Below are 13,486 nucleotides of genomic sequence, written 5' to 3' on the forward strand. Positions count from 1 at the left end.
GAGACTCTCCACTGCAGTGATAAATCGAGGCACACACCGAGGCCGTAGTTGGTCATGCTTGAAAAACACTTCATTCTGTGGGATACTATAACATGCTGCGAGCGTTAAACCTGATAACACACATTGGATTTCTTTCTGGCTGTTTGGTGATATTTAGCTGGTAAATGAGCCCTGTCTCATTTCCAAAGTAACCCCCAAAGAAGGCAGAAAAAGCTTCAATGATTCCATTACTTTTTCTGTTGGTAGGAGAAGTTCCCTTAATTTGCCATCTGCTTCCCTCGGCAGGCTGTTTGTACCTGCTGGGTCATCCTTTATTAAGCTTCGGGGGCTGCCGCTCAAGGGGGCAGTGCTTTCACGATCACAACCCGGATGTTCGGTTGCCTGGCTGTGACTTGAAATCTATTCTCATTTCACATCTGAAAAGTTCAGTTTATCAAACCCCAAAATCCACCCAGATACAAAGAAGGGTCATGCAATAGACAGAGAGAGAGATCTGCCACTGTTCAGGCATATCAATGGCCACCTGTTCTCTAATTCTCCAACTCGTTAAAATGACATCATGTAAATGAGTGCATTCCAACATCAGCATCAATGAGCCGCTCTATGATAAATTGTGACCGTTTCGTGACTGATCCTTATTTATAATGATGTTGAAACTTAACAGCTATACCTACATCCCCAACGTGGGTGTGATTATGTGTCACTTTGGCATTGAATTGCCACAAAGCTTTGAGGAACAATTGTCCTGACACGTGCTTGATGAAGACTGTGATATGTCGCTGTGGGAGCTTTGGTTCTGTGGGCGTAAGTGAAGCAGTGTAATTTTAATGACCAACAGAGCTCTATACATAAAACAAAGTCATTTCTGGGTTACCACGTTGGGTAATTTCTTTTATGACAACCATAACTTATAAAATGCTTATCGGGAGCGAGATGTTTTAACCTTAGTGGAAACTTGATTGTGATGGAATCTATTTTATGTGAGGATGTGGATCACATTTACATCAAAACTGTATTACATTTACACTGAACCCAAACGCCAAAGGTAGCCATAAACTGCTTTAATCGTCTGGATTTTCTTACTGAACAAGCACTGTTTGTGTGTCTGCATTAAACATGACAAATAGTAGTTCGCAAAAATGTATTGTGTTGATAAGTAGATGCACAGTAAAGAAAAAAGGAATGGATTCACCCAAAAAATCATTTCTTTTAATCATTTTATAAATTGCCTATACCACAGCTATGCAGATGACACTCAGATCTACATAGCCCTCTCACCCAATAACTACAGGCCTATTGACTCTCTTTGCCAGTGCATTGATGAAATTAACAGCTGGATGTATCAAAACTTCCTTCAGTCACAAAACTGAAGTCCTTGTATTTGGTAACAATTATGAAACTAACATGGTAAACGCATACCTTGATGTAAGAGGTCTAAAGACACAAAGTAAGGTAAAAAATCTTGGTGTCATTTTAGAGTCTGACATTAGTTTCATGGTGTCATTTTAGAGTCTGACATTAGTTTCAGCAGTCATGTCAAAGCAATAAGCAAATCAGCGTACTACCATCTCAGAAACATATCCAGAATCAGACGTTTTGTCTCAAACCAAGATTTAAAGAAACTAGTTGATGCTTTCATCACCAGCAGGGTGGATTACTGTAATGGATTCCTTATAGGACTTCCCAAAAAGACCATCAGACAGCTGCAGCTCATACAGAACGCTGCTGCCAGGATTCTGACCAGAACCAAAACATCTGATCATATCACTCCAATCCTCATGTCCTTACTGGTTACCAGTTACTTTTAGAATCAACTTCAAAGTATTATTAATTGACTATAAATCACTCAATGGTCTAGGACCTAAATACATATCAGATATGCTTATTGAATATAAACCAAACAGACTTCTCAGATCATCAGCTGTGCATTTACAACCTGAGCACTGTACTGGTTTACATCAACTGCACTTCTATTTCTAATTTCTTTCTCTTTTGTTCTTATTCTTTTTATATATACACTCACATTTTTAATCAATTTTATTGCTGTTCTAAAGTATATAAAGTTGTATTTGTGATCTTAAATCATTTGCATTTTAAAGATACGTCTTATGTCTCTTTGTCAATCATTTTATGTAAAGCATAAAATGCCCTTGAGTATGAAATGTGCTATATAAATAAACTTGCCTTGCCTTGCCTACTCATCCACATGTCATTTCAAACCTGTATGACTTTCTTTCTTATGCAGAGCACAACAATATTTTGTTGATTGTTGGTAACCGAACAACATTGGCCTCCATTGACTTCTATTGTATGGACAAAACCACTAAGACAGTAATCGAAAAATCTTATTATGTATTTTGTAGAAAAACTCACATATACAGGTTTTGAATCAAAATGAGGGTGAATAAATGATGACAGAATTTTTATTTTTGGGTGAACTGTCCATTTAACTAACTGATACCCTACTTTCATTTACAAAGCAACACACCTCCTATTAAATATTCCAAATCGTTTTACGCCACAAACTGCGAATATGCTCAAAACACAACAAGGCCAAAATTGTGAGAGCGCTGGAGGAGACGGCAAGGAGACAAACATGACAGGAAGGAAATGTAGCTTCTCTCTTCCAGGCATCTGTTTTCTGCTGTGCCACGTTCAATTCCAGAGGGGAATTAGCCTGTCGATAAGAAGCCATTACGGCTAACTCTTTGGGACTGCACCTTGCATTCAATTGTGTCCTTCGCCATTTATTTGGAATCTTATCTTTCCTTATGCCTTAGTGAATTTAACAGCAGTCATATCACTGGACGAATGTTCTACATGCAGGATGCAACATAGCCAAAGGGAAGAGAGTGGAAATAGACGCCAGGTAATGAAACGTCTCTGTTGTAATGAAATACCAGTCTCAGCTGTTGTTACGTTTTACATTAACACATGTTATATAAAACATACTTCTGATTGATAACTCGCACCTGTGACTGCACATACCACACACTATAGAGTTTTAAAGGGATAGTTCACCCAAAATGGTAATTCTGTCATCATTTACTCACCCTCTTGTCATTTTAAACCTGTATGACTTTCTTTACGCAGAACACAAAAGAAGATATTTTGAAGAATGTTGGTAACCAAACAATGACGGTACCCATTCAATTATATTGTGTATGGACACAAAACCAATGCAAATGGGTACCGCCGTTGTTCGGTTACCAACATTCTTCAAAATATCTTCTTGTGTGTTATGCAGAAGAAAGAAAGTCAAACAGATTTGAAATGACAAGAGGGTGAGTACATGATGACAAAAGTTTCATTAAGTTGTGCACAATCATAAGACAAACACTAACAGTCTAAAGCTCCTATTATTCCCTAAAGTGAGACTTCGTCTCCAAAGCGTCCTGGTTTTCTTTCAAGTTACTGTTTATTTTAAACCCTTTAAATTAATCTAATATCCCTTTACGCACTGGTACTCCTGAATATCCCAAACTACCCGAGAAGAAAGATTTCATTTATATTCAGCCAGTGGCCTTGGGAGGAGTCTTAAGATAGCCATTCAACTTAATAACTGTCAGTGAGAGGGAGGCTTTATTCCTTATTAGCCCTCATGAAGCCACCCACAGGTCCCAGAACAGCTCAAAACTCTTTAATTCTCATCCCAACCCTTCCGTGTAGCAGCCCAGGATGGAATTAGCATAGCTTTACCTTTGGTCTCATCTCTGTTTCATCGCATGTCTTATTCATGACTACACCTCCATGTCTTAAATCAACCTTTTGATCACGGAGGAGATCCAGCCGTGAGTTGTCTATCAACAGGCTGAGGTTGCGAACCGCAGGTCGGGTGCTCACGATTTCTTACCTTCAAAAGATGAAATAATGAGTGTAAATACAAAGAGGAACAGACCAGAGGAAAGAGAAACATTAGGTTCAGGTCTTACAGTCAGGATGAGTCCCGTCAGGACGTGTAAGACGTACCTGCAAATGATTTTCATTTCAGTGTTAATAATTTAACAGTAAAATAGCTGAAATCATCACCAAAAATTATTTCACTTCCAGCACAAAAACGTGTTAAGCTCTATGATTATAGCAACAGTAATTACAATAGAAACGACAAAAAGCCTGAAAAAACCCTGAAGCATCCTCCATGCTGTGCAAATTGAATGTTTTGTCATTTTTGCCTCGCAACTTTATATATACTTTTCCATGCTAAAACAATTATAGACTGCACATGCAGTTACACACCATAATTCTTATTGAATTGTACTCTGACTTTGCTCCATTAAAGTCCCTTGTTGTCCTCCGTTAATTAGTATTCTGCTCTTTCTTGACTTCTGGAGTCTGACCAAGGAGACAAATAGTCAATCGATCTGATGCACCAAATGGCACAATAAATGTGGCCATGACAACAATGGCCATGCGTCACAGCTGACAGTTTGGCTTGTGGGTTTATTTCAGAGACAAACTGATCAAACCTTTTAAATCACACTTATCTAGTTCATTTCACAAACAGCAAATAATGCGACGGCCTCTTTATAAATGTAAGTTAATTTTACGGCTCAAGTAACTACATAATGTGTTCATGCTGTAATTGGTAACTTACACACTGCAATGCTGGGGAGAAGCTATAGAACAATGACTAAAGGAACACATTAGGGAAAAAAAATTCTCCTAAAATGATACATTTCCCCATAAACTGTGTGAGATTAAAAAAGGAGAATAAAGGAAGGTTATGACAAATTAACATTTATTTTTAGGTTGCTAATCAAATTTGTGTCACCATGTTAACTCCTTTGTACAAAAGGTCAGATTTAATTGCTTTCGTGTACATTTTTTCATTTTCACTCAAATATTTAATATTTTGTAACTTAGAACTGTGTTAAATCTGAATTTATTTTCAATTATGCTGGCAATTGTTTAGACACCAAAACAACACAAAACCGGATATCATTCATACCCTGACTTCATGACTCTTTTCCAATCAAGCTTCACCATCTAATACAGACTTTATATGTCTGCAAAATATCAGTGAATGACAAGACTAAAGTTTTATTTCAAAACAACATTAAAAATTCATTTCACTAGAGCTATCGGCATGCCTTTTTTTGCCATCTTTCTTTCCAAGACAAGAATTTAAAAGCTGACTGGGTTTGAAAAACATGGTTTGAGACTCAATGAATGCGATCTGTCAAATAAGCATTCAGCACGGTATAAAGTGTGTTTTACTACATGTTCCTCCCTGGTTCTGCTAAGGTAAGATATCTTGCGATCAGAAATAGCAGATATAAAACAAAACGTAATAAGGAGGAACAGACAGACTGACGGCTCCTCGTGAGGTAAAAGATCTGAAGTATCGGGGTGAAAACATTGATATGGTGCAGTCTTAATCTAAGAGCAGAAATGTCAGAGAGAAAGAAGAGAGATGGAGACAGAAAGAGACTGGCTGGATAAATTCAAAGCTTCACAGATAAAGAAAGAAATATAGAGTGAGGGAGTCCATTGTCTCCCAAGTATGTTTAGGAGAAGAGGTGGAGAACAGTTCTTCGCCAAAGTCTTTTAATACTCTGTTTTGAGCAGCTATGAACTAAGTAGAACCTTAAGGCTTAAGCAGCAGGGCTAAAACCCCCTTAAACCAAAATGGAGAAGCCATGACAGAGAGACTGAGAAAATCATAGGGTTTTGGATCTAGAACAATGTGAACAAATCAATAACACAGACGTACTACAAAATGCTGTCAAAAGGTATGGATTGTCGAAGATGCCAACAAAAAATGAGTCTGTGAGAGACGCATTTTGCTGCCAAAAGAGTGAAACTAAAGTACTGTACTGCCTTTCTCAAAGAAGTATTTTCATATGTTTTCCTTCTAGAATTCAACATACATTTATGGCCAAAAGTTATGTCTGGAGTGCATATTTGTACAATACAGCCTATGTTTCAATGCTCCAACAGGCTAGATTAAATCATCAAAATATGAGGAGTATTGTACAAAACACAAAAAGGTATTAATTAAATTTTTTTGACAAAGAAGACAAACTATAACGTGGCAGTCTTTTATTCTAATGTACAAAAAAATGCACAAAAAAAACTCAGGAAATAAAGCATACTAGCATCACTAATATTTTGTCGATCTTCACTTTCATTTAATTAATTTCCAGTTGGACATCACTTTTGGCCACTAGTGTACATTTTAACCTAAAGACATACTGTAAGAATTTAAATTTACTGTAAGTAGTCATGAAATAAACTGTTCTTACTTTCAAAAGAACCTTACTTTTAACTTTATCATATTTAGTTACGTATCGATTTGTTGCTGTCCTTCCAAAACCTTGGATGTCCAAATTCCCTGATTTTTTTAAACGATTAAATACTGTGCTGTCAAAGTTTACATGCACTTTTTAATAATTTTGGTTCGATATTTGCAAATCCGAGTGACAAACATAAAGGGTGACTAGTAAAAATGATTAATGGCAAAAAATCACAAAATATGGAGATGGGGTTTCAGAAGGACACCAGCGATATGTTTGGTTACCCCAACACTGGAGGCAGGTGAGCATCTCCATCACTGATGTTAAGTCTTGTGTGTGTGCTCAGTAAACAGCTTAACCAGATCTGGTGAGAGTGATGTGTAAATATTTCCACAGGGATCTAGTGTTTGTTTTGTGCCATCTCATTTTATTTTTGGATTCTTCATATATTCTAGTTTCTTCCGCACCTTTATGGTCTGAGTCTCACTGCCACCCGGGTTTCTGACATTGACTATGGACTCTTATTTTCTTTCACAGACATATGGAAATGTATGACACGGTTTTGCATGAATCAGTGGAAATCATGTCTGTCAGCTGTGCTGGATTTGCACAACCAAAGTCGCAAAACACCAGCAATTTAATGTATTAGTGACACAAAGAGCATTAACAGGTGGGAGTTAAGGAAGTGCGTTAAACCCCTCACAGAAGAATCCTGGCAGACATGTGGCCACCCAGACCGTCCCAGCAATCACACCTGCATATGTGCACGCACGTGTCTGGGAGACTCAATAGGATTGACTCTAGGATCTGGGCTCTTGCCTGACTGCCTCAGAATCTCTAAATCCCTCTCTTCTCCTGCCAAACACTGGCACATCCCGAACAGCTGCAGGCGTGCTGGAAAACCCAGCGCTATAGTGAAATGTCACATCGCCTGAGGTCAGGCTAGCTACAGTATGTGGCTTGACCTGTATAAAGTGCCAATACACTGCAGATGGCCTCATCTTTTAATGTTAAAACAATGGAAATGTGTTTTTGTTAAGTTGGGTAAAGGTGCTGTTTAATTCAGCCGAGACGTTGAATAATGTAAACTGATGAAATACACAAAGCAGCCAGTATTATTATTATTATTAACAATTATTGTGGCATTTATTTACAAGCATATATACATGTACCCTAACAAATGTACTTTTTTTATTTCTATGGTGTATTAAAATATAGGCTATTCAGTATTTAACAATTGTTGTTAAAATTAAAGAAGGAGAAGAAATCTCTTCTTGAATATTAAACTCTTCTTAATCTCAATGACATAGAAAGACACATCTTTTTGTCATTCATAAAAGACAAGTTCTCAGAAAATACATAGACTGAGTTTGAAGAGCCATCTCTGAAGAAATGGGAAAAATGTATTTAATGCTTTAGCGAATTACAAATGAAGTAAATTGTGTGGCTCAGATTCAATTAATGTGGCAAATGTCATTAATAGAATACTGTCATTTTCTAAAGATTTTGTAAAAAACAAAACTAGGTCTCATGTAAAAACATATATTTAATATTCAAAGGTGATGTTCTGTATATTTAGCTCCATTATGTTCCTACACATCATGAAACTCATAAGCCAAAACTCCCGAAACTTTGTCATTATCTGCTTTCAACTTTATAAGGCACTATTTTCTTCAGATTTTATTTTCTATTTCTATTCTATCGATATTCAATTCTAGCTGCTGTGGAAGTATGAGTGTTGTAAAAATCATTATACAACAAACAGAATGGATTTTAACTTTTATAAAATGCAGTAAATTCACCACAGGCGTTGCTTATGGATGACAACCAAAGCATCTATATAAATATATGTTTTCATTTCATTTCATAGTAAAGTACTGTATTACTTATAGGTTTGACTCTCTTACAGTGGTGACCTGTCAGTAAATAACGCCTATATGAGCTAAAAACCAAAGTCAATCCATGTCATGCCTGTCACCACAGTGACAGTGTTTTTATCAAACATGAAAACCTAATCTAATCTAATAAACAGGCCCAAACAAGTTCACCCATCAATTTTGCCTAATACAGCATCTTTCAATGCTTCATAAAACAGTCTGCTAACCAAACTATAAAACATATTAAGTTCCTTCTCTTTTAAACATACTGTGTGTGAGTACATTTACTTTACCACCCTAAAACAAGACTGACAGCATTTTTAGGTTATGAAAAGAGTAACCCAAGTGAAACAAAGTAAACTTTGTGAAAACATTTTTTAAAATTAATTTAAATAAGCTTCCAAACAAATCACAACAGGTTTTGGTCACGCTGGTTCTATGAATCACTGCGACATTTTTAATCTACTGATATTTCAGCAAAACTACAGTTTACCAATCAAGCAAATAATTGCCACTTCTGATTAATGTTGAAGTCACATGTGGGAGGCACTCAATTTCCACTCTGCAATGAGTCCCCTGAATTAAGGCAAAGCCCTCTTGTTCTTTGATCTCTCAATAACTCACAGTCCCATCTATGGAGCACAAAATAATTGTTCTTCAGGAGAGAGATTAGACAGTGTAAGGCAAGTCAGAAGGTTAATTCCAGCCCAAATCATCACATCCAATACCTTCCTTCTTAATGATGATGAATGTTTCTCCAGTGACAACTATTCTCTGGGTTGCATTAATATTCAAGATTAGAATTGTGTGAGCATGTGTTAGCGGACGAGTGTGCATGATTGAAATACTCAAGGAGAAACAGGACGGTTCAACGTCAGTTCAAGGACATGAAATACAGAGCGTATGCAGGTGCCAGGTGAATCTGTAACACTATAAACACATCATACATATATTGTAAATGAATGTTGTATTTATGCTAACTTCAGGAGAAATAATTTGATGTTATCAAAGATATAAACAATATAACTGTCATAGTGGTTACGGGCAAAATGTAAATATACCGACCGAATTCATAATATGTGCTGCAGAAGCATTGACATCAAATTACCGCGACAACAATACGAATGCATACTGAGCTTTCACTCTCACGTGTTCTTTGATGTCACATGCCGAATGGACTACGCAGCATTGTGTAAACTTCAACACAGCTAATTGTTTTTTGGGTGCCTCAAATCGAAATCGATTCGCGTCATTCGCAGCGCCTGCCGCGAGTTCGCGTCTATATGCGTCTTTGCATTGACTTTGTATGTAATTTACTCGCGCAAATCGCTTAATTCGCGTTTGGTGTGAACCCAGCATTACATTGTGTTCGATGTCACTGTTCTTGCAGTGGCGGCTGGTCAATAGGGGGCGCCGCAACAATTTATCCAGAGAAGAAGATTGTTATACTGGGGTCACACCAAAAGCGAACAATCGTGTTCCACGCTCTTTATTACTCGCTGGAAAAGTTTGTTATTTCCGCGTGAGTGACGCGATCTGACAAATATTTTTCAACCTTCCTGGAAGACGAGACTGACGTGCGTTTGCAGCAATCGCGTCGCCCGTTTCGCATCATTCCCACCGCCTGCCGCGAGTTCACGTCTTTGCATTGATTGCATTGACTTTATATGTAATTTACTCACGCAAAATGCTTAATTCGTATTTGGTGTGAAACATGTGTTCAATATATATTATAAATTGCAAAATAATTTAGAAATAAACAGATTTATTCACACTATATTCACCTGGTAGTTGTGTTCGCATTCATTAAAAGTATTATTTAAAAATTTATTTGGTTAATTTCTGTGACAAAATATAAATATTCTATGTGCGGGGTGCCGGACAAATGAGTGTTTATGTAGGTACACAAAAGGCTTGTTCGACTTGATTCGGCGCCGCAAGATCCGACAGGCAGATGACATCAGAGTACCACGAGAGCGTTTCGAAACCAAGCTATTTATAGTTTTTCGAATCGTTCTCGCGGTAATTTGATGTCATCGGCCTATCGGATCTTGCTGTTTATCAAAATATCTTCCTATTTCTATTTTTTTATTATGACTGAGGTGTGTTTTAAGATTCACACATATACAGTATATGAATACATTTAAGCATATTGGTCATGCTTAATTATGGCCATTTTGTGTGAGGCCTGCATGTTTTCTATATTTAGTATTTTAAGGACTATTATTTTCTCTAATTAGTCAAAAACAATTGAATGGAGAAAAACGCTGCGTCCAAAATTAAGCCATTTCACACATGACTTGTACTTTAGGCTATTCAGCAAGGTACACCAACCAATGTTTTTCTGAAAACACAGTGGAACATTCGGTGCTTGCCACTGATGAACTTGTTATAGACGTTATTGATAATTAACATGCAACTTTATGCATTATGCTATTTGTTTAAAGGCTGTGCGAAGCTCTCCCAGGTGTATTTGTCCGTAGCTAAAACTGTGTGTGTCTGATTTAAAAGTCAAATCACTCTGCAGATTTTGTTCCTCTACCTCTGTCTCTTGAGATCTACATTTTTTTTTTTTTCTGGAGAAAACATTGCCACCAAGACCGTGTTTTATATATATTTCCAGTTGTGTCCTTCTCCATTTCGTGTTGTGAGCAGCGTGGGTTTGTAGCAGCCATTCACCGTATCTCTTTCTTCAGGACCAAGAGGTTTTGGCGTATTGGAATTGTTTCTTAAGTCACCTGTGTATCTGAGCAAGCACAACTGTAAAAACTTGTTTATTTGAGAGCTGCACTCAGCTAGATTGCTTTCTTCTTTTTAGTATCCCGAGTCCTATTTCACCAAGCATATAAACAAAAAATTATTTTTGTGGATTGTATTTGCTGTTTTTGTGTGATGTCCTGGTTGCTTTATTGGGTAATAAATGAACTTCTGCTACTGGGACTCTGTCTCGGGGTCTGAAATAAACATCAAACACAAATTACCTATAGGTATGTAATTATATCATCTAGAATGATTCAGGGAGATGAAGAGAACTGCATTTGAATATGCTTTACTACATTATTCGTCATTTAAAACTATAATTATTCCACCAGGATGACATTGTCTCAAAACATTAATTCGACTGTTCCAATAACATTTGTGCATGTTATATACGTCTACTAATCTTGGCATGAATATATATATTCCCTCATCTGGCGACCCTACATGTGACAGAGCAGCCATGAATCTGTCTGACAGTGTATTCAGTTTCATAAATGACACGATGAGGAACCTTTCTCTAATGATGGCACTTTGGCGCAGGTCCCAGGCTCATAGGGATGAAGTGCACTCATTCACTCACCCCTCATGCTTTCTGAGCCTGTATACTTCAGGTCCTTTTGATTTGTGACTCAATTAGCTGGCTTCTGTTCGCAGCCATGTTCAGAGATGAATGATGGCGCTAACACGCTAGCTCTCGCAATCTCTGTAGATGCCCACCCCCTGCCTGACAGCGGCTGAAAAATGTGAGGTGAATGTGTGATTTGTAATTATGAGAAACCACCTGAAATGAAACGGAGGCCTAGCAGATATATAGCATCGAGGTTGTTTTAGTATGTGCCGTGTTATGATGAAAAATGTAGCATTGGTGAGGATTTCAACGGCGTGTTGGCGTGTCCTTCAGCAAGGTCCCCTGTAAGGAGACTTTTAAACTTCACAAAAGTCTAATTAACACTCCTCTGCAGCCCAAATGAGCAACGTCATTAAGGAATGTGATTATTTGTCTTCGGTATCACTTCAGGCAGGTGTTTTATTGCTCGTGCTCAGACAGGTACGCTAGGCTAATGACTGTGACATTGATGCGACATTCATGCGGATACATTAGCGCGTTATTGCGGGTATATTCCCAGCCCAGCCCATCGCTACCAATGTTGCTAATACTTAGGGTTAGGGGTTTGTTTTGATTCCTTACTGTATGCCTACTCGACATCTTTGTGTAACTTGTCCTTCACCATTTTATGCTACAGATGTGAGTGATAACTTAAATTGTGCTGCTTTAAAATCACCATGATGCAGAAATTGCGATTGTCTTCTTTTCCATATTGTGACGTACATCCGAGTGAAACGGCTTCTGAAATTTGAAAAAAATTAGGGCGGAACTTCATGTCGCCCTCCCCTAATTGATTGGATCGTTGTAGGTTGGCCTGATACACCACCGGTACCATTGGACAGTCAGTATAGTCCTACCTCTTTTTCAGGCATTACGTCATGAAGAGAAGTGTTGTTGTTTAAAGGGGGAGTGGAGCTTTTTGTTTTTGATTAAAGATTACAACTGCAAATGAATTTTACAAAAAAATAATAGAGTGCATGGATAAATCATTTATAATAATCGCTGCAAGGCTGTGTAAGAAAATTAGTACTATCAATCCCTTTGCATTTGCATTTCCTCTGACTTGTACGGAAACCTGTCAATCAATGGCAGGGGTGGGCTTATTCAACGGGGCGTGTTTGTATCGGGAAGTGAAGTCATTCACCTTCGCAGTGGTGGCAGTCGGTCCAACACCAAGGTGACACCGTCAGGGCGACACCGGTTGTGGCTAAAAGGGATTCGGCTACAGCTAAAAGCCAAAATAACAATAATGGAACAAACGAGGATCAGATGCAAAGTTTCATATAGAGAAAATCTTTACAATGAATCACAATTGCGGTACTTAACAAGTATAATTTAAAGAAGTTCAACGGGCTCGATAAACAGATGAACACAAACAGTGGTCTGGTGATCTCAATGAGCTACCAATAAAAGTCATATTGAAGCAGTGTGGATTCATCATATTTACATTAATTTCTCAGGTTGGTAGATGATTCTCTAATTCGTAGATGACAGCTACTTCTGTGTCCAGCAAACTCACTAAAACACTGGAGCACAAGTTTGTCTTTGTCTGGCTATGTTATGATACACAAATAGAGAGATGTAGAATTCACGTACTTTTGTAATTTATTATTAACTTGTTATATGCATAATGAACAACAATGATAATGCAGGATGCTGTTTATTCATACAAAGTGAACATGTTTTGTTATGGTTTACAACACGTATTAATCATGATGCAAAATACGGTCACAGTGTTGTCAATAAATGTCATGTCCTCGCTTTGACTTCGGAGTACTGTGAAAACGAATACCATAAACAAACAAACGTGTAAAGGAATGTTGCAGGTGATGATTATCCATCCTGCACCGAAGTTTCACATGCTAAGTGATGCCGCTCTGAGCCCAGAATTCCAGCGCGATTTATTTCCAAACAAAAAAACCCTGAAAACTGCACTGTTTTCAATGCCGATTGTGAGTGCAGTTGTAACTTCACTCCTAATGTGTTTAGCTGTATCACATGTATCT

Source organism: Triplophysa rosa, linkage group LG13 (genome assembly GCF_024868665.1).
Source record: "Triplophysa rosa linkage group LG13, Trosa_1v2, whole genome shotgun sequence".
NCBI classification, from domain to species: domain Eukaryota; kingdom Metazoa; phylum Chordata; class Actinopteri; order Cypriniformes; family Nemacheilidae; genus Triplophysa; species Triplophysa rosa.